Source organism: Coregonus lavaretus (assembly GCF_964263955.1).
Source record: "Coregonus lavaretus genome assembly, contig: HAP1_SCAFFOLD_260, whole genome shotgun sequence".
In the NCBI taxonomy this organism is placed as follows: Eukaryota; Metazoa; Chordata; class Actinopteri; order Salmoniformes; family Salmonidae; genus Coregonus; species Coregonus lavaretus.
The window spans coordinates 557,907-581,109 of NW_028159512.1; the positions used below are offsets into that span (position 1 = coordinate 557,907).

Below are 23,203 nucleotides of genomic sequence, written 5' to 3' on the forward strand. Positions count from 1 at the left end.
TAAGTTCAACATGTCTGTTTTACATTTTAATAAGTCGCTTAATTTCCTAATTGAGTTTCTTTATGTTTCTCTGTCTGTGTCAGAGCTGTTGGTGAGCAGTGCCAAAGCAGAGCTCACCCTGCAGGATGCAGTCAAGAACACTGCTCTTCATCTGGCCTGCAGTAAGGTGAGCATCCCCACATGAAGATGACGTTCATCTGAACAGTTGGCTCTCTCTGGTTGAAATTTTGGTCTGACATGTTTGACTCTGGTTTTTAAAGGGGCATGAAACCAGTGCTTTGTTGATATTGGAGAAGATTACAGACAGGAACCTCATCAACTCGACTAACGCAGCCTTACAGACGTACGTATGGTTCAGCTGTATTAATTGGGCCAGAAGAATTAGAAGAAGTGCACTATATAGGGAATAGTCTGGCATTTGGGAGGTATCCTCATTTGCTGCTGGCTAATCTGACGGTACTTTCTCCTCAGGCCGTTACACGTTGCAGCCAGAAATGGTCTGACGGTGGTGGTTCAGGAGCTACTAGTGTGCTCGCAGTCGATGAGAATGGTAAGATCCATAACGCTAACACCGTTTTCTTCTGTACTTCTCTTCTCAATGTGTCCACAAATGTTTCTCTCTAGTCCACTGCTTGGTTATTGTCTTAACTTTGTATCTCCTAGCCTGGTGTTATTTCATGTTTTTCACCAAAAGTGTTATAGTAAACGGTGATGCTCCTGAAGTGACCCTCTGCTGTTCTGTTTGAACCCCTCAGGTTACACGCCTGCCTTGGCCTGCGCCCCCAACAAAGACGTGGCGGACTGCCTGGCGCTGATCCTGGCCACCATGATGCCCGTGTCCCCCTGCAACCCGGCGCCCAGCCTGTCCTTCAGTGCCATTAACCACTACACCACCAGCCCCTCCAAGAGTGTGACCTTCGACAGCCTGCTCGTGCTGCGCAGCGAGCACAGCTCTTACTGCAGCTTCAACAACATCGGCCACCGCGACCACGATGGAGGCTTCTACAAGGATGAGGAACTCAACGACTCAGACTCAGAGACATACTGAGGGGGGTGGTGGTCGCTGCCCAGGAGAGGAGCCAAGGGCAGGCGGATGGACAGTGAAGTGGGGCAGAGGCCACAAACAAATCCACACATACACACCGTGTCTTAAATCACCACAGCCAGCTTTGGGAGGGCACGAGCCGAGACAGTCCGCACAGGAGCCTTAAGAGTCCCGCAGTTGGAGAGAGAGAAATGGAGGGAGGGAGGGAGGGAGAGGGGGAGGCACAACAGGCTGGCTGGCCACACTCATCCTCTCATACCACCAGGTGTCCTTCCAGCAGATACTGGACTTCAGAGGAACTGCTGCTGCTATACCCCACCTTTACCTTTACCCACAAAGGTCCTAAACGGTAGAAACTGTCCAGCCAACAGACAGACGGACACATTATGACGGCAATAACCTGTAGTCCAAGGGGATAGTAGCACTTCACTGAGTGAAAAACAGACATGGACCAAAAGATGTGGAAGAAGCCTTTTCAAAACCTGTTTTGACAGTAGAAATTTGATTGAGCGTTTTGGCCTGAGAAAAAACATAAGGAGTGATGTTTCATTTAAGTTTTATGAGAGTGATGGTCATGTTTATCCGCACACTAAGACAGTCAGAACGCACCTAGCCTCTTGTCTGTAATCCATGTGGGAGGAGGGGAAATCATTTATTTTTTATGAACAAACATTTTAATAAAATCATTCATGTCTTAAGCTCCTGACCCTCTGTGGGAACCAAATAATCGTAGTATTTGCTCTCATGAGTAATTTCAAAGAATTTCCATCCCCAATGGCACCCTATTCCCTTTATAGTACACTACTTTTGACCAGGGCCATAGGGTTCTGGTCAAAAGTAGTGTACTCTATAAAGAATAGGGTGCCATTTAGATTTTGCATTTGTATGTGAGCGACAGGACTTTTTACATTTGCGTTATTAAACCTACCTGTCCTTTGCCCTCTAGAAAATATTTTAGAAAGTAAATTATTAATTCATGTATTCTTTCTTGTGATATTTATGTCATCATTTTGTGCCTTCTTTAGTTACTGAGGGGAGGTTAGGAGAGTAGGGGCAGCTGTATGAGCGAAAACAATGATGCACACTAAGTACTACAACGTTTGTGAAAAGCACTGATACTATTCCGAGGCATACGAGGGGGAAAACATGCCTCCCTTGGAGAGGAGAAACACTGTAAACCAATGGTAGGACAGCAGCATTTAGATTTTCTTCTGTTGAAAAAAATATATATATATTATTTGTCTTGGTCTTATAATCAATGTATTTTGACAGGTTTTGCTTGCTTAACTTCTTCAAAAAAATGAAACCACTCAATCCTTTTATGTGATTGCTTGTTCAAACCCCCGTTTTTGTCTCTTTTTGAAAATAATTTTAACTGGAAATATGTACAATACATATGCTATGTTCGTCAAATCAGGATCAGGAGGTTCACAGGTTTTTTCGTGTCCTTTTTTTTCTTTAAAAGGATGAAACTAGCATGTACATATGAAATAGTGACTGAATTCGAAACTCCCATGAATTCTTTCAGTATCTGAAGATTGCTGTATATTTTATGAGTAATAAAATAAAGAAATGAGTTATGTTATTTAATAATGAACTATGGGTTATCTGTTTTATGTGACAACCGCAGTATCAATTTCTAGGTGACAGTGGTGCTAATCCCAAAAGAAAGGCTACATACAACAAGGAACAAGAAGTCTATTGGCAAAGTGATGAATATTGCATGTACCTTGGCCTAACGGTGTGGGTTATGTATTTTATTTTTCATGGCGTCCTCAACATTACAGTTTTAAGGGCAACAATAGCCTACATTTGTTTACAACTCGCAGGATTTCCATACATGAGCTTTCAACAACACAGAGTGTTGCATCAGCACGAGATCGAAAGTGCGTCAAATCTGTACAGGTCATTGTTACGTCATCACTGATAAATGTTGAAACTGATCAAAAACCGCTGGAGCAGTTCAGTCTAATCCTCCCTAGTGCTGGAGGATTGCGTTTGTTTTCGCTCTGGATGCGCGTTCATTTTGGCAAGGAAATGTGCTGATTTTGCAAGGAGATGGAGAATAAAGAGTTCAAGGTAGACATGTTATTTATTTTTAAATCTTCAATTATATTAATTACTGTGGATTAAATATTGTTTAACAAATGAAATAATGTGCTATTCATGCTGTAATATCAAACTAGAAAGTATATGGCCGGGGAGTCATGAGAGTTGGCTAAAGGTACAGTAGGGTCAAATGGGGGTCAAAGGTTATGACAGCACCTTCATAAATTCGTCCAAAATGGCACCCTATTCCCTATGTAGGCTAGTGTACTACTTTTGACCAGGAGCCATAGAAGGGTTGGCTGACGTCACGAAAATGATGCTCGCGCATCGATGGCCGGAAGTCGTGTATCTTGTTATGATTCTGTACCTCAGCTAACAACAAGCTGCCATGTGGGGAATCGTAGCTCTATGGCATGTTTCAGCTCGTTGTATGGTGTTATTGATACCATGTCTTGTTTTGAGGTGTTTTGACTGATATAATGTCTATGCAATGACTAAAATTCGCTACCTAGCTAACCAACAACAACTGTAACAATGTATTTGAGACGAGTTCATTGTTCAAATGTATTTATGTTTGCATTAAACATTTAGAGACTAAATATAGTTTACATGTTGTCTAAGTCAAACCCTGTCTATTTTGCCCCATAGTTGCATGCCAGTTTTGTTGCTAAACAACCAACCCCTCTATAGAGTGTTACAGTGGAGGTGTGATAATACCCATAAAACCTAGCGGTCAAACAGGGAAATGGTTCCAATCGTTTTTCCACCATTAATTTTTCCCATAGGCGATTTTAGAAACACATAAAATAAGGGCTGTATTTCGTGTAGGCTTTTATTTTTATTTTATTTTTATTTATTTCACCTTTATTTAACCAGGTAAGCCAGTTGAGAACAGGTTCTCATTTACAACTGCGACCTGGCCAAGATAAAGCAAAGTAGTGCAATAAAAACAACACAGAGTTACATATGGGGTAAAAAAACATAAAGTCAGAAATACAACAGAAAATATATATACAGTGTGTGCAAATGTAGCAAGTTATGGAGGTAAGGCAATAAATAGGCTATAGTGCAGAATAATTACAATAGTATTAACACTGGAATGCTAGATGTGCAAGAGATTATGTGCAAATAGAGATACTGGGGTGCAAAAGAGCAAAATAAATAACAATATAGGGATGAGGTAGTTGGGTGGGCTAATTTCAGATGGGCTGTGTACAGGTGCAGTGATCGGTAAGGTGCTCTGACAACTGATGCTTAAAGTTATTGAGGGAGATAAGAGTCTCCAGCTTCAGAGATTTTTGCAATTCGTTCCAGTCATTGGCAGCAGAGAACTGGAAGGAATGGCGGCCAAAGGAGGTGTTGGCTTTGGGAATGACCAGTGAGATATACCTGCTGGAGCGCAGACTACGGGTGGGTGCTGCTATGGTGACCAATGAGCTAAGATAAGGCGGGGATTTGCCTAGCAGTGATTTATAGATGGCCTGGAGCCAGTGGGTTTGACGACGAACATGTAGTGAGGACCAGCCAACAAGAGCGTACAGGTCACAGTGGTGGGTAGTGTATGGGGCTTTGGAGACAAAACGGATGGCACTGTGATAGACTACATCCAGTTTGCTGAGTAGAGTGTTGGAGGCTATTTTGTAAATGACATCGCCGAAGTCAAGGATCGGTAGGATAGTCAGTTTTACGAGGGCATGTTTGGCAGCATGAGTGAAGGAGGCTTTGTTGCGAAATAGGAAGCCGATTCTAGATTTAACTTTGGATTGGAGATTCTTTATGTGAGTCTGGAAGTTGAGTTTACAGTCTAACCAGACACCTAGATATTTGTAGTTGTCCACATACTCTAGGTCAGACCCGTCGAGAGTGGTGATTCTAGTTGGGTGGGCGGGTGCTAGCAGCGTTCGATTGAAAAGCATGCATTTAGTTTTACTAGTGTTTAAGAGCAGTTGAAGGCTACTGAAGGATTGTTGTATGGCATTGAAGCTCGTTTGGAGGTTTGTTAACACAGTGTCCAATGAAGGGCCAGATGTATACAAAATGGTGTCGTCTGCGTAGAGGTGGATCTGAGAGTCACCAGCAGCAAGAGCGACATCCTTGATATACACGGAGAAAAGTGTCGGCCCAAGAATTTAACCCTGTGGCACCCCCATAGAGACTGCCATAGGTCCAGACAACAGGCCCTCCGATTTGACACACTGAACTCTATCTGAGAAGTAGTTGGTGAACCAGGCGAGGCAGTCATTTGAGAAACCAAGGCTATTTAGTCTGCCAATAAGAATGCGGTGGTTGACAGAGTCGAAAGCCTTGGCCAGGTCGATGAAGACGGCTGCACAGTACTGTCTATTATCAATCGCGGTTATAATATCGTTTAGGACCTTGAGCGTGGCTGACGTGCACCCGTGACCAGCTCGGAAACCGGATTGCATAGCGGAGAAGGTACGGTGGTATTCGAAATGGTCGATGATCTGTTTGTTAACTTGGCTTTCGAATACTTTCGAAAGGCAGGGCAGGATGGATATAGGTCTGTAGCAGTTTGGATCTAGAGTGTCACCCCCTTTGAAGAGGGGGATGACCGCGGCAGCTTTCCAATCTCTGGGGATCTCAGACGTTATGAAAGAGAGGTTGAACAGACTAGTAATAGGGGTTGCGACAATTTCGGCGGCTAGTTTTAGAAAGAAAGGGTCCAGATTGTCTAGCCCAGCTGATTTGTAGGGGTCCAGATTTTGCAGCGCTTTCAAAACATCAGCTGTCTGAATTTGTGTGAAGGAGAAGCGGGGGGGGCATGGGCAAGTTGCAGCAGAGGGTGCAGAGTTGGTGGCCGGGTTAGTGGTAGCCAGATGGAAAGCATGGCCAGCTGTAGCAAAATGCTTGTTGAAATTCTCGATTATTGTAGATTTATCGGTGGTGATAGTGTTTCCTAGCCTCAGTGCAGTGGGCAGCTGGGAGGAAGTGCTCTTATTCTCCATGGACTTTACAGTGTCCCAAAACTTTTTGGAGTTAGTGCTACAGGATGCAAATTTCTGTTTGAAAAAGTTAGCCTTTGCTTTCCTGACTGCTTGTGTATATTGGTTCCTAACTTCCCTGAAAAGTTGCATATCGCGGGGGCTATTTGATGCTAATGCTGTACGCCACAGGATGTTTTTGTGCTGGTCAAGGGCAGTCAAGTCTGAGGAGAACCAGGGGCTATATCGGTTCTTAGTTCTGTATTTTTTGAATGGGGCATGTTTATTTAAGATTGAGAGGAAATTACTTTTAAGGAACAACCAGGCATCCTCTACTGACGGAATGAGATCTATATCCATCCAGGATACCTGGGCCAGGTCAATTAGGAAGGCCTCCTCGCTAAAGTGTTTTAGGGAGCGTTTGACAGTGATGAGGGGTGGCCGTTTGACCGCGGACCCGTTACGGACGCAGGCAATAAGGCAGTGATCGCTGAGATCCTGGTTGAAGACAGCTGAGGTGTATTTAGAGGGTATGTTAGTCAGGATGATATCTATGAGGGTACCCATGTTTACGGATTTAGGGTTGTACCTGGTAGGTTCGTTGATAATTTGCGTGAGGTTGAGGGCATCTAGCTTGGATTGTAGGATGGCTGGGGTATTAAGCATATCCCAATTTAGGTCACCAAGCAGTACAAACTCTGAGGATAAATGGGGGGCAATCAATTCACATATGGTGTCCAGGGCACAGCTGGGGGCTGAGGGGGGTCTGTAGCAAGCGGCAACAGTGAGAGACTTATTTCTGGAAAGGTGGATTTTTAGAAGTAGAAGCTCAAACTGTTTGGGCACAGACCTGGATAGTATGATAGAGCTCTGCAGGCTATCTCTACAGTAGATTGCAACTCCACCCCCTTTGGCAGTTCTATCTAGACGGAAAATGTTATAGTTGGGGATGGACATTTCAGAATTTTTGGTGGCCTTCCTGAGCCAGGATTCAGACACTGCTAGAACATGAGGGCTGGCAGAGTGTGCTAACGCAGTGAATAACTCAAACTTAGGAAGTAGACTTCTGATATTTATGTGCAAGAAACCAAGACTTTTGCGATTACAGAAGTCATCAAATGATAGCGCCTGGGGAGTAGGAGTGATACTGAGGGCTGCAGGGCCTGGGTTAGCCTCTACATCACCAGAGGAACAGAGGAGGACTAGAATAAGGATACGGCTAAAGGCTTTAAGAACTGGTCTTCTAGTGCGTTGGGTACATAGAATAAAGGGGGCAGATTTCCGGGTGTTATAGAAAAGATTCAGGGCATTATGTACAGACAAGGATATGGAAGGATATGAGTAAAGTGGAGGTAAACCTAAGCGTTGGGTAACAATGAAAGAGATAGCATCGCTGGAGTCATCAATTGAGTCGGTCTCCGCGTGTATAGGGGAAGGTGCAAAGGAGCTATCTAAGGCAGGTTTAGCTAGGCTGGGGGGTCTACAGTGATATAGTACAATTAGAAATAACCGAAACAACAATAAACTAACCATGTTTGGGCTGAGGCTAAACATAAACAGGATGTAGTACCGTAAAAAGGAACAGTCCAGCAGATATCAGCTGTATATCTGAGTTATCATAAGGTCCGGTGGTGAAGCACTAGTAAGAGGCCACGGCTAGCGTGTGCTAGCGGGCCAGGGCTAGCAGATGGATGGAATCTTCGTGGTTAACGTCGTAACCACATCAGACGATTTCGTCGGCAGACCAGTCGTGTAGGATCGGCGGGGCTCCGTGTCAACACTAGGTGGTCCCGTCCGGTTGACAGAGAGGTAGATAGCCGGGAGATGGGCGATGGGCCTAGCTCAGGATGATTAGCCAGACCACAGCGTCCGTTTTGTTGTAGCTGGCTGGTGGTAGCTAGCTGGTAGCGATGAATCCGGAGTTAAAGGTCCAGTGATTCAGTGATTCCGGCGGAAAAACTGATATGTTCTGGGTCGATAACGCGCTGTGCAGACTGGCCGAATATCCGGTGATCAATGTCCAGTGATTAAAATTAATCCCGCGGAAAAAAATCCAATGTTCTGGGTGAAACACCGCTAGCTGTGGCTAATAGCAAGTAGCTAGTTAGCTGGCTAGCTAGTTTCAACTGGAGATTCTAGATTCTAGATAAAGGTAAGTCGATAATAGAATCCGTTCCACATTGAGTGAGGCGGGTTGCAGGAAAGTATATTTTGTAGAAGGATGAAAAGTCTGATAGGGAAATATGTACGAAAAATACAAAAAACAGGGTATTTACAGGCTATTTACAGACACACGACAGAAACAGGACTGCACTACTTCGCCATCTTGGAAAAAAGTGGCGTGACGTTTTTGTAACCATGTAAATCTCTCTCGGACAAGTTGATGTATTTGATGTATTTTTCTATTACATGTATGACATTTCATTGAGATATTTTGTGTTTTAATGACGCAAAATTGAATTACAGCCTAACTCTGCTTTCTGTTGTCGCCATCAGGCTGCAGTGGTGACCTTCACTACCGTGACCCACAAGGATGAAACTTCCCAGACCAGCCTCACCCTCAGCAGGGGAAAGAGAAGCTACCCAGACCTACACACCTTTGTGCAGGACATGAAGGACGAGTAAGTTGCTCTTTGGCTTCCCCATGCATCCCCTAGATATGTTCCCTATCTCAATTGCATACTCCTCGTGTCCTCTCTTCTCAAAACCCATTGGATGAGAAAGCCAGAGGTCCCGCCCTTCTGACCTTCTCATCCAATGGGTTTTGAGAAGGAGGCGAGGAGATTGAGAGTCTCCCATAGTCTCGGGCCAATACAAAGGACTCAACGGACCAAATAACCAATCAGGGATGTCTGGGTGTGGCCTAGTTCCATAGAGGTCCATCCATAACGTAGTCTAAGATAATAGAGGTAATGTCCATCCATAACGTAATCTAAGATAATAGAGGTAATGTCCATCCATAACGTAATCTAAAATAATAGAGGTAATGTCCATCCATAACGTAATCTAAAATAATAGAGGTAATGTCCATCCATAACGTAATCTAAAATAATAGAGGTAATGTCCATCCATAACGTAATCTAAAATCATAGAGGTAATGTCCATCCATAACGTAATCTAAAATAATAGAGGTAATGTCCATCCATAACATAGTCTAAGATAATAGAGGTAATGTCATGTAGTTCATTGTGTACTTGCATTTATTTACTTTTCAGCCATTGGAATCTGCTGAGTGAGAATATGCGTGCCGGGGTGAGTTATAGTCACCTCTAAAGTAGTTAATGTTGGTAAAATGGACCAAACATTCATTTGTGGAAATCCTGCAGGACCTTTAATCCTGAACCACTGCTTTAATTGACTAGCTTGAGTAAATGGTTCTACATTTTATATCAGTGCAGCCCCTTTAACAAACTAACTCTGTATGGTCTTTTAACATTGCAGATGAGCAGACATGAGTTTAGTGCCAAGTGCATGGATATTGTAGCATGGGTGATGGAGTCTACATCCACTGTGGTTGTTCCCGCCCTTGACCTCACCATGCAGATAGAGCTCTCTGATTCGCCAAGCTCTTCTGGATCAGGAAGTAATGAGGCAGGAGAGGTGACCTCTCTTGGCCGCAGCGTCAGATTCAGCTGTAATGGAGGACCCAGCAGGTGCACCAGCGCAAGAACTGCCTGCAGCACACGCACTCCCACGCCTTTCCCCTCCTCTCACAGGTACCTAGCCCTATCCCCTCCTCTCACAGGTACCTAGCCCTATCCACGCATCTCACAGGTACCTAGCCTTATCCACGCCTCTCACAGGTACCTAGCCCTATCCATGCCTCTAACAGGTACCTAGCCCTATCCATGCCTCTCACAGGTACCTAGCCCTATCCGCTCCTCTCAAAGGTACCTAGCCCTATCCTCTCCTCGCACAGGTACCTAGCCCTATCCCCTCCTCTCAAAGGTACCTACCCCTATCCCCTCCTCTCACAGGTACCTACCCCTATCCACGCCTCTCAAAGGTACCTAGCCCTATCCTCTCCTCGCACAGGTACCTAGCCCTATCCCCTCCTCTCAAAGGTACCTACCCCTATCCCCTCCTCTCACAGGTACCTACCCCTATCCACGCCTCTCAAAGGTACCTAGCCCTATCCCCTCCTCTCACAGGTACCTACCCCTATCCACGCCTCTCAAAGGTACCTAGCCCTATCCCCTCCTTTCACAGGTACCTAGCCCTATCCCCTCCTCTCACAGGTACCTACCCCTATCCACGCCTCTCACAGGTACCTAGCCCTATCCCCTCCTCTCACAGGTACCTAGCCCTATCCCCTCCTCTCACAGGTACCTAGCCCTATCCCCTCCTCTCACAGGTACCTACCCCTATCCCCTCCTCTCACAGGTACCTACCCCTATCCACGCCTCTCACAGGTACCTAGCCCTATCCCCTCCTCTCACAGGTACCTACCCCTATCCACGCCTCTCACAGGTACCTAGCCCTATCCCCTCCTCTCACAGGTACCTAGCCCTATCCCCTCCTCTCACAGGTACCTAGCCCTATCCATGCCTCTAACAGGTACCTAGCCCTATCACCTCCTCTCACAGGTACCTAGCCCTATCCACGCCTCTCACAGGTACCTAGCCTTATCCATGCCTCTCACAGGTACCTAGCCCTATCCATGCCTCTAACAGGTACCTAGCCCTATCCATGCCTCTCACAGGTACCTAGCCCTATCCCCTCCTCTCAAAGGTACCTAGCCCTATCCTCTCCTCTCACAGGTACCTAGCCCTATCCCCTCCTCTCAAAGGTACCTAGCCCTATCCTCTCCTCTCACAGGTACCTACCCCTATCCCCTCCTCTCACAGGTACCTACCCCTATCCACGCCTCTCAAAGGTACCTAGCCCTATCCCCTCCTTTCACAGGTACCTAGCCCTATCCCCTCCTCTCACAGGTACCTACCCCTATCCACGCCTCTCACAGGTACCTAGCCCTATCCCCTCCTCTCACAGGTACCTAGCCCTATCCCCTCCTCTCACAGGTACCTAGCCCTATCCCCTCCTCTCACAGGTATCTAGCCCTAACCCCTCCTCTCACAGATACCTAGCTCTATCCCCTCCTCTTTTTGCAGGTATTTCCTGTTATAGGTACAAATATCCATTCCAGATCCACTTAGTGAGAAATACTACTTAGATACTACACAACCACTCTAAAACGTTTACTCTGAAGGTTAATGTTTGCTCTGAGTGTGGTTTGAGATGGTTCACAATGCTTCCTTTGAATAATAATAACAAGGTTGAGTTTGTGTCCCAAATTCTTGGATCATATTTTTTATTTTGTTACCATATACTATTCATTTATGTTGTGCATTCTGCAGGTCCATGACCTCTTTGCTAAGTGAGAACGAAGAGCGATATGTCTCCTCACCTGAGGGTGGCGATAGAGAGATGAGACACAGACAACACTCAGCACCACTGAGATCTGTGTTTGGCATCTCTGAGGACTCTGTCTTCGACATGGTCCAGAGCGGCCAGTCGCAGGGTGACATCGTACCGCTGCCCAAACGGAGTAGACAGGAGAAATACAGACCTAGCAAAATGTCAACGGACGGCAAGTTTATGATGGGTATTGTCGAGTTGGTTATAAACCTTCTCAACTCCAGATTGGCTGAGCTAATGCGAAGTGTCAGTCAGGGAACTCTAGTTCTGCTGACTGGAAGTATCTCAGCAAGTCAACAGTTTGCCCAAGAGATGCTAAGCATGGCGACTTCTAAGATGTATTCCCATGCCATAGAGCATATTGCGCTCGGCCACAAGTCTCCCCTTGAGTTAGAGAGGGAGCTTGAGGCCATCTTGGGTCCTCTGGCTGGACAGGTCATAGTCATCATCATAGATAGCATCATCAAGGCTAAAGCCAACGGAGGAAATGAGGGGAGAGCGTCCAGCCCCTTGACCTATTTTCTAACTGCCATTTCGGCAGAAATACAAAGCCTAGTGGTTCACAGATCGGCTAGCAGACCATCCACCAGACTGTCCAACAACGACCCACTGCTGAACATTTCCAAGTCAAAGGTCTTAAGATCAGTTCTGCTCAAAATGGCAGAGCTCTTTGGCCAAGGTCCAAGTGAAACCTGTCTAGTTCCACTAGTCCAGAGTCAGTCCAACAACTCCATTTGCGACTGGACTGTGAATGCAGGCACCATTCATCCAAGTACATTTCTGTCCGACAACAGAGTGACAGAAGTGTCATCCGATGTTGTGGATCTTGTACTTGAGGTTTTTTGGATAACAGGATTTTTGGATAACAGGAACCGGTCAAGGCCACAGAGTGCCTGCTCCCACAACTCAGCTAGTGGAGCAATAGATATGAGAGCTCTTGCTGGGGACTTGGTCAGACAGGTGTCTGTCAAACTCAGCCCATTTGTCTCTGAGAGTCAACTCTCCACCATGTCCATGACAGATCTGTCATCATCTTTTTCTGACTCCACCTTGAAGCAGTTGTGTTCTCGCTCTGTTGTTGCTCTGGCAACTGCCTGTCAAGCAATCAAAACAGAGCTTGAGAACCAGAGACCTACCAACCTGGCAGCCAGAGACCTACTATCGTCTCTGGTAGAGACCATTGAGGACATGGATATCTCTGACATCCTCCAGGGCCCGTCGGCCATTTTGGAGGAGGCTGCTGTGATAAAGCACCCAGAGATGTCCACCTCGACAATATACAGATCTCTGCTTCTCGACTCATCTCTCGCCTCCTCTAAGATGGTCACTGAGAGCATTATCTTCAACAACCCATGCCCATCAGAGGAGAATGTGAGTATTCAGAAGGAGCTCCCTGCTGATAAAGTTGACATCCTCCATGGTCAACCAGTGGAGGAGTATATTGTCAAAGCTGAGCAATGCATCACTCAGGTCATTCAGGATGCAGCTGTGACATATACTGCTGCGCTGGATAAAACCGACACTTGTGGGAAACTGTCGGAAATCCTATCTGTCCATGTTTCCTCAGAGAATATTGAGGAGGCATCCTCTGATCTCTTTGGTGGAATTATTTCCGACCTGCATGAGGTATCTGAGGTCAATAAGGCCTCCATGCGTACGAAATCAGGTCGCAAAATGTTCTGGGTGGAAGTGAGTTCAGGTTCCCAGAAGATTTATACCAAAACCCTGGACAAACTAAGGAAGCTGTTCACCTCCCACCATCTCACTGAGGGAAAAAATACTCCTGTGCAAATCGAGCTTTCTGCAACTGGACTACTTGTAACTGAGGCCACTGTGCAGGAATCTCCTGTAACTGAGGCCACTTTGGCAGTGTCTCCTGTACAGAAGACAGACAGTAAGACCCTTCTAAGTCCCCAGCCTCAGCCTACCAGCTCACCCTCGACACCTGCACTAAAGGGGTAATCAAACAGGTGATCTCGGTGCTGAGGGTGGACACTTCAAAGGAAGACTGCTCCGCTTCCGTTGGGGAGAGCACGTCAAATTCATCCTTCGACTTCAACCAGAAGTTGGACTCGATAATTTCGAAATTGGAGGACCTCACCATTTCGAGTGATGTGACATCAGCCGAGATTGCCACACTCACGCGATCTCTTAGTGCAGCCAACAGAACCTCTAACATTTCCATCCAGAGCTTTCACAGTGCTGAGTTCCGAGCTAAGGCCAAACACATTGTGAGTGAGACCATTCTCAGAGCTGCTAGCAAAGCCAGCCATTCTTTGCTACAGAGCATGCCTAGCACCACCTTCTCACACCATGCAGTTTCTACAGCCGAAGATATAGTAAATATTATCATGCAAGACCTTGAAAGTGTATCCCAGTACACTGTGGACGACGCAGACTCCTTCCCACTAGGAGAGAAAAAGCTGGAGTTCCAGCTCAAACCCAGAGTTGTCTTTGACAACTTATTGGATGCTGCTCAAACCATGTACCACAGAGTAAAGGATAGACTGAACATCTTTTTCTATTTTCCACCAGTGTCAGTCACCACAGCCAAATATGTGCTGGACTCCGCCCCTGTGGAGACACTCAGACATTCTAAGTCCGCTGACACTGCTCTTGTTGAGGACAGGAGCCGCCCTCCGTCTGTGAGAAGTGAGAAGCCTTTGTCAAAAGTCTGTTTGGCTAAAAGGTCTAAAGCCCTTGTGTCTTCGAGTGGCTCTTCAACAGACCACCATATAATTGACACATGCAGTGAGGATGTCACTCTGCCCACCAGGAGTATGTCAGTTGTGAGCAACAACAGTTTGAAGAGAGCCTCTCCTCTCCACGGCAGTGGATTGAGTGAAAGTTGCAAACCTCTTGTGGCTCTAAAAGACGTAACAGTGGCAGTCAGCCAAGAAGGCTTTAGCAAAACTGCAAAGAAGACGCTCAGCTTGATCCTAAATGTGATCAAGTGTAGAGTGGCCAACTCTGAGAGTTCATCTGTTGGGCAGATTGCAAGTGAGGAGTGTCTGATAGCCACTAACATGTTAGACTCTGTACTGGAGAGCCTTGACCAGTTGCCTGACATGAGCGCTGCCGATAAAATCACAAGGACAGAATCCCATACCTCTATCGCAATGGACGAGACAGGTTCACGGTCAACGCTTGTGAGCCAACAAGAAATAAACATATCTGACACCAATATCATAGTGAAAACTATAATGGACACATTGAAGACGGACGACCCAGAGATGACTTCAGCAGAAGAACATCTGGATAGGCTCCTGTCAGTTGAAGCCCTTCAAGGTGCATCTGGCAACCTGATCGCAAAGGTCCATGGTCTCATTCAGGAGATAACCATAAACCGCCAGCTTCAATCCATGGTTGGCCACAGAAGCCTCTCTCAACCAGCGCTGCCTAAACCAGCCCTGAGGAAGCTGTCAAAGGACGATGCCTCAGAGCTCATTTACAACTTTGCCCAGACTTCTGTTAGGAGACTCCTGGGGCAGTGTATGGGAAGGCCTATGCCACCATCGGCTGAAATGGTTTTGGATCAGGTCATCAAGTTGATGACAGACGTGGTGATGGACAGCCTGACTTATGTGTCCAAGTCTACAATGGAGGATGGTAAGTGAAAGTACCTATTTTCATCTGCATAGGACTTAATTGTAACATGATGCTCAATACATTGCGTTTTATGATGTGAAATTCACTGGTTGTGTCCAAAATGGCACCTTCTTCCATATTTAGTGCACTACTTTTGACCAGACCCTATGGGCCCTGGTCAAAAGTAGTGCACTATAAAGTGAAGAGAATGCCATTTGGGATGCAGTGACTGACTTCAATGGCTGCGTCCTCTTCTCCCAGTTATTGTACACAGGTCGGTCACACTAGCGTGCTCTTCTCACTCAGACACCAGCAATGCCACAAGTGACATCACTCATGGTGTTGTAGCTGACCTTAATGCTACTGAGGAATTCCCTGCCAGGAGCCTTAGCCCGGCTGATGTAAAGGCTGACGGCATGGCCCGTCTTCCCTCTGCCAGAGGGGAAGAGACTAAGAAGAACAGGAAGTGGCGTTTCCTACCGAAAATGCATAAGTTTCCAAAGATCATGATTAAGGTAGGGTGCTCTGTGTTTTGAGATTACCTCTGTAAGGCAGGGCTGAAATTTACCCTACAGATTCACTACACCCCTATTGTCTCTCAGCATTAGAACAAAACTGTTGTCATTGTCTTTAGGAGGTTGAGTGAGGACGCTGTAATGCAATCCTAATACACATGGGAGAGTCCCAAATGGCACCCTATTCCCTATATAGTGCACGACTTTTTACCAGAGCTCTCTGGGCCCTTGTCAAAAGTAGTGCCTTACGTAGCGAATAGGGTGCCTTTTAGGATGCACACTCTGTATTTTACACAGGCTCAGTTGTCCTGATGTGTTTTGTCAACAGCTGTTCAAGACAAAAGGGGAACCGAAGAGACACCCTGAACAGGATGCGCTGCCTACCAAACATCTCAGAGAGACTCATATTTCACAGGGTAAGTGATAAGCATCGATAATGTCATATCGATGTATCACCCTATGACAAGCTTGTTAAAACAGTGACAACAGATACAGGCAGACCGACGGACAGACATGCAGACAGACAGGCAGACTGACAGGCAGACGGATGGGCAGACAGACATACAGGCAGACAAAAAGACAGGCAAACAGGCAGACAGACAGACGGACAGGCAGACGGACAGGCAGGCAGGCAGACAGACAGACAGACTGACGGACAGACAGACAGACAGACAGACAGGCAGACAGGCATACAGACGGACAGACAGGCAGACGGACAGACAGGCAGACAGGCAGACAGACGGACAGGCAGACGGACAGACGGACAGACACAAACACACACATTCATTTTCTGATTATGAAATGTTCTCATGACAGATGCTGAGTGTGAGGTTCCAGAGGTTCCATCCACTTCCCCACCCAAGGAGGACCTGACAACCACACCGGCCCCTGCTCCCCAGGAGTCCCAGTCCCGTAAACGCCCACTCATAGTCAGGGTGTTACACGCTCTCTCCAGAGCCATCTCCAAACCATTCACAGGAGCTTCTGGGAAGAATAATTAGCCAAATGCCTGATTTTATTAATATGATATTTTAATCAGAGCCTTTATTTAATAAAACATTACTGCATTGATTTCTGTCTATAGTAGTCTTCATGTATGTGCAAGATAACGGTAAAGTACTTCAAACCACATAGTCAAAAGTATTCATAGTGAAGTACCGTTTATGATTATTGATTGTGGAAATACACATAATACAGAAAAGTTGTTGTCACATATAAAGACAGACATAAAGGAGAACTCCGTAGACCAGTCACATTCTCAAGCCATAACTAAATCCATGAATGGATCTCCTATAAGATGACAGGAGAACATTTGTAACACTTTCTATGAAGCCTATATCTATAATGCACACACTCAAGTCATTTACATTTTACATTTTAGTCATTTAGCAGAAGCTCTTATCCAGAGCGACTTACAGATAGTGAGTGCATACATTTTTTTTTTCATACTGTCATACACTCATAATGACTTAACTGAGTTAAGTGTTAAGTAAAGTGCAGTTATAAACACATAATGAGGGCTTATTATGTATTTCTTGCAATAAAAAAAGAAAAATGCTACTAGTTTATTAAATATTCATGACTGCTATTGCACGGCTCATGTCCACACTTCTGTACAATAGGGGGCAGTAATGCACCATAACGTTGGATGCCAACTGCCTATAAACCCCACTGAAGAAGAAAAAGCTACTCATGTAATGCATGCTGGAAAGCAGACAAAACTAATGATTTGCAAGAGATCTAAACACGATTTATAAGCTACTGAACAACAAGTCCAAGAAATCATTGCTAACCGCGTTTGCACTTTGAACAGATTTCTCGACAATAATAATGGAAGATGTGACTGGGGCTCAGCTCATTGCAGAGGCACTAAAAGCTCAGGTGAAGTGTGTGCAATATATATAAAACAGTGTTATACTGTGTAACCGTGTTGCTAATAATATATTAGTCGCTGATCATGTCCTTGGCAGTGAGAATGTAACACTATGAGTTGTGAAAGTGTGCCATAGGTCATTGCACTGGTATAGCTAACTATTAATATTGTTGTAGAAAAACATTTAGATGTTTATGTGGAATAGTATATGTTAACACCCTTGTTGATGCATGCCAATGTGTGTGTCAATGCAAAGAAAATCTAAACTACATTGTAACAATTCATATACAATTCAGTATGAAAATGTATGCACTCACTAACTGTAAATCGCTCTGGATAAGAGCGTCTGCTAAATGACTAAAAATGTTTAAAAAAAGGTAAATATACTGTATCTACATGTAACTCTCTACAGAATGTAGAATATATGTTTGGAATAGTTGGTGTTCCAGTCATTGAAGTAGCTAAGGCAGCTCAAGCCTCAGGAATCAAGTATGTGGGAATGCGCAATGAACAAGCCATAAGCCACCTTTTTATTACTAAACCAGCTCTCCCCAAATCATGTGATATTAACTACCCGTACATAGACTACAGGAGCGTGTAGTGTGTGAGGGTCAGTTTCATAGCTTTTTTGCATTGCTAATTATGTCTGCCTGTCTGTCTGACCCTTTGTGTGTCTGTCTGCCTGTCTTCCTGTCTGTCCCTCTGTCTGTCTGTTCCTCTCCAGTCCAGGTGCGTGTCTGGTTGTGTCTGGACCGGGACTCATCCATGCACTTGGTGGAATGGCCAACGCTAACATGAACTGCTGGTATGCTAGAACTCCACAAACAGAAGACCCTACTACTCATGTTCAGTGGTCCTTTCAAAAGAAGGGATGCTATCCGCACACTGCAAAAAATGATCTGAGGACTCCAAACTATCTCAGATTGTCAGTTGATGTCATTGTGTGATACCTCTCTCTCTGTAGGCCTGTGATTGTTATTGGAGGCTCCTCCGATCAAAACCAAGAGACCACTGGGGCGTTTCAAGAGTTTCCACAGGTACCGATTGAACCATGATATTTATGACATTTGAACATTAGGGGGTTGTTTCCCAGGACACAGATTAAGCCTAGTCATGGCCTAAAAAGCAAACTCAATAGAGAATCTCTGTCTGGGAAACTGGCCCTAGCAGTTTAATTGCTGAAAGAGGAAATAATTTGTTATTTGTGGTCCTCTTTCTCTGTCAGGTGGAGGCATGCAGATTGTACAGTAAGTTCTCTGCTAGGTCTAGCAGTCTGGATATGATCTCCTCAGTGGTAGAGAAGGTATACAGTCTACTCTGACTCCCTCTGTGTAGTCCTCTTCATATCATTTGGTATCACCTGCAATTGTCTTTTTTCTGACCTCTAATTTTCCAGCTTAGCAAGGTACCTTAACTGCTTCATAAGAGCACAGCACAGCCTTAATTGATCTGAATTTAAGGGTGTTTGGTATGTCTAAGGCAGCACGCACTAGCATGTATGGACGTCCAGGTGCTGTATACGTAGACATATCTGGGGACATGGTCAATGCTAAATTGGACAGGAGCAGAGCCAGGTTAGTGGCCATCACTGTCTTTCATCCATTTAAAATGTATACTAATGTGTTACTGTTGAATATGTATACCTCTGAATTCACATCACCGTAGTCATTTTTATTTTATCTTGTTATACCTTTTAACGTCTGAAGTGAACCAGAAATTAAATTACTTAGAAAATATAGCACTATATCAAAATATTCTCATCAGAGAATAGCAATAAGCCTCGATAGACCTTCATGGTTTATTTACATATGCAATAAAGTTGCTAGGTAACATGTTTAATGTTTGACCTATTATTTATTATTTCCTTTGTCAGAGAGGTGCCCTGTAGTCCACCTCCTCCTGTGAGTATGGCTGACCATATGGTGATCACAGAAGCACTGGCGGTCCTGAAAGGAGCCAAACGGACTTTACTCATCATTGGCAAAGGTAGGCATTGCTTTTTTAATAGCCAGATAATCTGGGGGAAACAGAACTAAAATCTTGCATAATTGCGTCAGATACTTGGATAAGGTCTGGGGAGATGTTAAGAGAAAGATACTAACTTCACTTGCGAACTCTCCACCCCCCTAAACGGAAACTCTCTGCAAGTTTCCGGCAAGTTTATGGGCCAAATGTCCCCTCCCGTTCTGAAATTGAAAAGATGCGAGCACCTGCGAAATCGGGATTTGTCCAAATGATTAGTGGTGAAAAATCAGCGTACCGGAACAAAGTTGTCACATCCCATTCTGTTGACAGACGCTACTTCCAGTTATGTTACGTGCGTCTGTCCAAGAGAGATCAATAGCCAGCTGAGACGCACTGTAACACATATAGCACTGTACCACGGTTCAGTTGAAAACTGGGCCACGTTCAGTCGACAAATGTTGTTGACATGATTTCTCATTCTACCTGTCTGAGAGGCACGTTCGTTCTACATGCTATATTTCTATCTGAACGTTGCACAACGTTTTGCTCAGCTGAATGCATCCCAGTTGTGAAGACAAGTCTGTTGAAATCCGTGTGGCAGTGCCCTCTGTCTGTGTCCCTCTGCAGGTGCAGCCCATTGAAGAGCAGAGGGGGCTCTGAAGGAGCTGGTGGAGGGGTGTGACCTGCCCTTCCTGCCCACCCCCATGGGTAAAGGGGTGCTGCCTGACGATCACCCCAACTGTGTTGCTGCTGCCCGCTCCAGGTCAGCCTCTCCTTCTCTCAGCTGGCATCATATTCATGTACAGACCATTGACTGTATAAGTAGGACCAAGAATTTCCCTGACCATTTGAACGGACCACGAAACTCCTGAAATCCCTATCTATAACTAGTCTCTCCTGGCCAGGTCATGTCAATGTAAACTGGTGTCAATCAAACAACTACACTACTCCTATAACTAGCCTCTTTTCATTACATTTTGTTTTGTCCCTGCTCTCCTCCTCCTCTCTTCCTATCCTCCTCCTCCTCTCTTCCTATCCTCCTCCTCCTCTCTTCCTCCTCCTCCTCCTCTTCCTATCCTCCTGGTTCTATGGTCTTGGTGGGGACTGCAGAGCTCTGCTCCAGTCTGATGTTGTGGTCCTACTTGGTGCCAGACTCAACTGGATCCTGCACTTTGGCCTTCCCCCCAGGTTTGACACCCAAGTAAAGGTCATCCAGCTAGGTCAAAGGTCACCAGTAGGGTTTCTTTTTTTTCCTTCTTTTTTTCGGATTCCAGATTTTCTGCTTATTCCGTTCTGATTTCTGGAATCTTCCAACAGGGATTTCTGGGAATTTGGGGAAAGTAACTGTAATTTTGCAACCCTAGTCACAGGTCATTTCATAGTGAACTACATTTCATTGTAACCAGGTATAAAGGTATTTGACTCAGTCTATTGGATTTAGTCTATCAATTATATAGCTTCTCTATAAGTCTTTGTGGTCTCTCCAAATAATTTCATGGCTGTCTTAGTGCTGTACAGTACATCTATATTTAAGCAATAAGGCCCGAGGGGGTGTGGTATATGGCCAATATACCACGTCTAGGGGCTGTTCTTAAGCACGATGCAACGCAGAGTGCCTCGACGATACAGCCCTTAGCCGTGGTATATTGGCCCTATACCACAAACCCCAGAGGTGCCTTATTGCTATTATAAACTGGTTACCAACGTAATTCGAACAGTCAAAATAAATTTCAAATCAAATCAAATCAAATTTTATTGGCCACATGCGCCGTAATACAACAGGTGCAGACATTACAGTGAAATGCTTACTTACAGCCCTTAACCAACAGTGCATTTATTTTAAACAAAAAAGTAAAAATAAAACAACAACAAAAAAAGTGTTGAGAAAAAAAGAGCAGAAGTAAAATAAAATAACAGTAGGGAGGCTATATATACAGGGGGGTACCGGTGCAGAGTCAATGTGCGGGGGCACCGGCTAGTTGAGGTAGTTGAAGTAATATGTACATGTGGGTAGAGTTAAAGTGACTATGCATAAATAATTAACAGAGTAGCAGCAGCGTAAAAGGATGGGGTGGGGGGGCAGTGCAAATAGTCCGGGTAGCCATGATTAGCTGTTCAGGAGTCTTAAGGCTTGGGGGTAGAAGCTGTTGAGAAGTCTTTTGGACCTAGACTTGGCACTCCGGTACCGCTTGCCGTGCGGTAGCAGAGAGAACAGTCTATGACTAGGGTGGCTGGAGTCTTTGACAATTTTGAGGGCCTTCCTCTGACACCGCCTGGTATAGAGGTCCTGGATGGCAGGAAACTTGGCCCCAGTGATGTACTGGGCCGTACACACTACCCTCTGTAGTGCCTTGCGGTCGGAGGCCAAGCAGTTGCCATACCAGGCGGTGATGCAACCAGTCAGGATGCTCTCGATGGTGCAGCTGTATAATTTTTTGAGGATCTGAGGACCCATGCCAAATCTTTTCAATCTCCTGAGGGGGAATAGGCTTTGTCGTGCCCTCTTCACGACTGTCTTGGTGTGTTTGGACCATGATAGTTCGTTGGTGATGTGGACACCAAGGAACTTGAAGCTCTCAACCTGTTCCACTACAGCCCCGTTGATGAGAATGGGGGCGTGCTCAGTCCTCTTTTTTTTCCTGTAGTCCACAATCATCTCCTTTGTCTTGGTCACGTTGAGGGAGAGGTTGTTATCCTGGCACAACACGGCCAGGTCTCTGACCTCCTCCCTCAACGTGACCCATGTTATACGGTCAGATATACCACAGCTTTCAGCCAATCAGCATTCAGGGCTCGAGTCACCCGGTTTATAAAAGGGAACGTGTGTGTGTCAGCCTTAGCATTATGTGGTGGTGCCTGGTTATTTCTGTTGTGTTTAGCTTGAGGTTTGGCCACTCCTCCAGCTGCTGTTACATATGTCACGCACGGCGCTCTTCCTGTCGTGTCGTTGCTGGTATGTTGTAGTAACGTTCCACATACGTTATTTATGTCAAGGTCAATGTCAAGGTTGATCTGTGTGCTGAGGAGATGGGGAACAACGTGCAACCTGCTGCTGCTCTCCTGGGGGACATCAATACTATTGTCAAGCAGGTAACACAACACAGTCCTGGGGGACTGGAGATCCTGGTTTGAATCCAGGCTCTGTCGTAGCCGGCCGCGACCGGGAGACCCATGGGGCGGCGCACAATTGGACCAGCGTCGCCTAGGGTAGTGGAGGGAATGGCCGGCTCAGTTCGTAGAGCATGGTGTTTGCAACGCCAGGGTTGTGGGTTCGATTCCCACGGGGGGTATGAAAAAAAAAAGTTACGTATGCACTAACTGTAAGTCGCTCTGGATAAGAGCGTCTGCTAAATGACTTAAACATGTTAAATGTAGAGGGCCCCGTAAACAGTTCCACAAACGTCAGCATGAGTGCGCTGACTGTGGAAGCACTAATCACTGGACCAAAGCTCACTGTCAGATGCACCAGCTGTGCGTCAAGCAGGGACGGCTTGTTCAATAGGGCGATATGGGCGACGCACTGCCAAACGGGAAAAGGAAGGGATTTTTTTTCTAATCAATTATATCACGGCAACAGCAGTTATCAGTGTTCACGTCTGATCTGCCAGCCACTAAATGTCAAATCAGGCTAAAGTCGTGCTTCAAATGGCCCCGCCCGTTTTTTGGGCGATTTCAGTCAGGTTGAAAATCGCCCAGAAGTCTCTCATAGCCTGTCATGTAAAATCTATTTTTTTCACATTTCAAAGCTTTCAATACATTCTCTATGGGTGTCTGTGGGCATGCACTTACGCGCTTTCGTCATACGTGA

General features: G+C 45.5%; 1 pseudogene across 1 annotated transcript in view; it reads left to right on the forward strand.

Moving 5' to 3' along the window:
* LOC311122779 overlaps positions 1-23,203 on the forward strand; it is a 148,013-nt pseudogene that overhangs the window by 58,486 nt on the left and 66,324 nt on the right. The window contains exons 9-16 of the transcript in view: positions 18,155-18,235; positions 18,395-18,467; positions 18,656-18,733; positions 18,910-19,004; positions 19,304-19,416; positions 20,023-20,158; positions 20,506-20,611; positions 22,402-22,485. The product of the transcript in view is annotated as an uncharacterized misc_RNA (transcript). The remainder of the gene's footprint in view (positions 1-18,154; positions 18,236-18,394; positions 18,468-18,655; positions 18,734-18,909; positions 19,005-19,303; positions 19,417-20,022; positions 20,159-20,505; positions 20,612-22,401; positions 22,486-23,203) is intronic.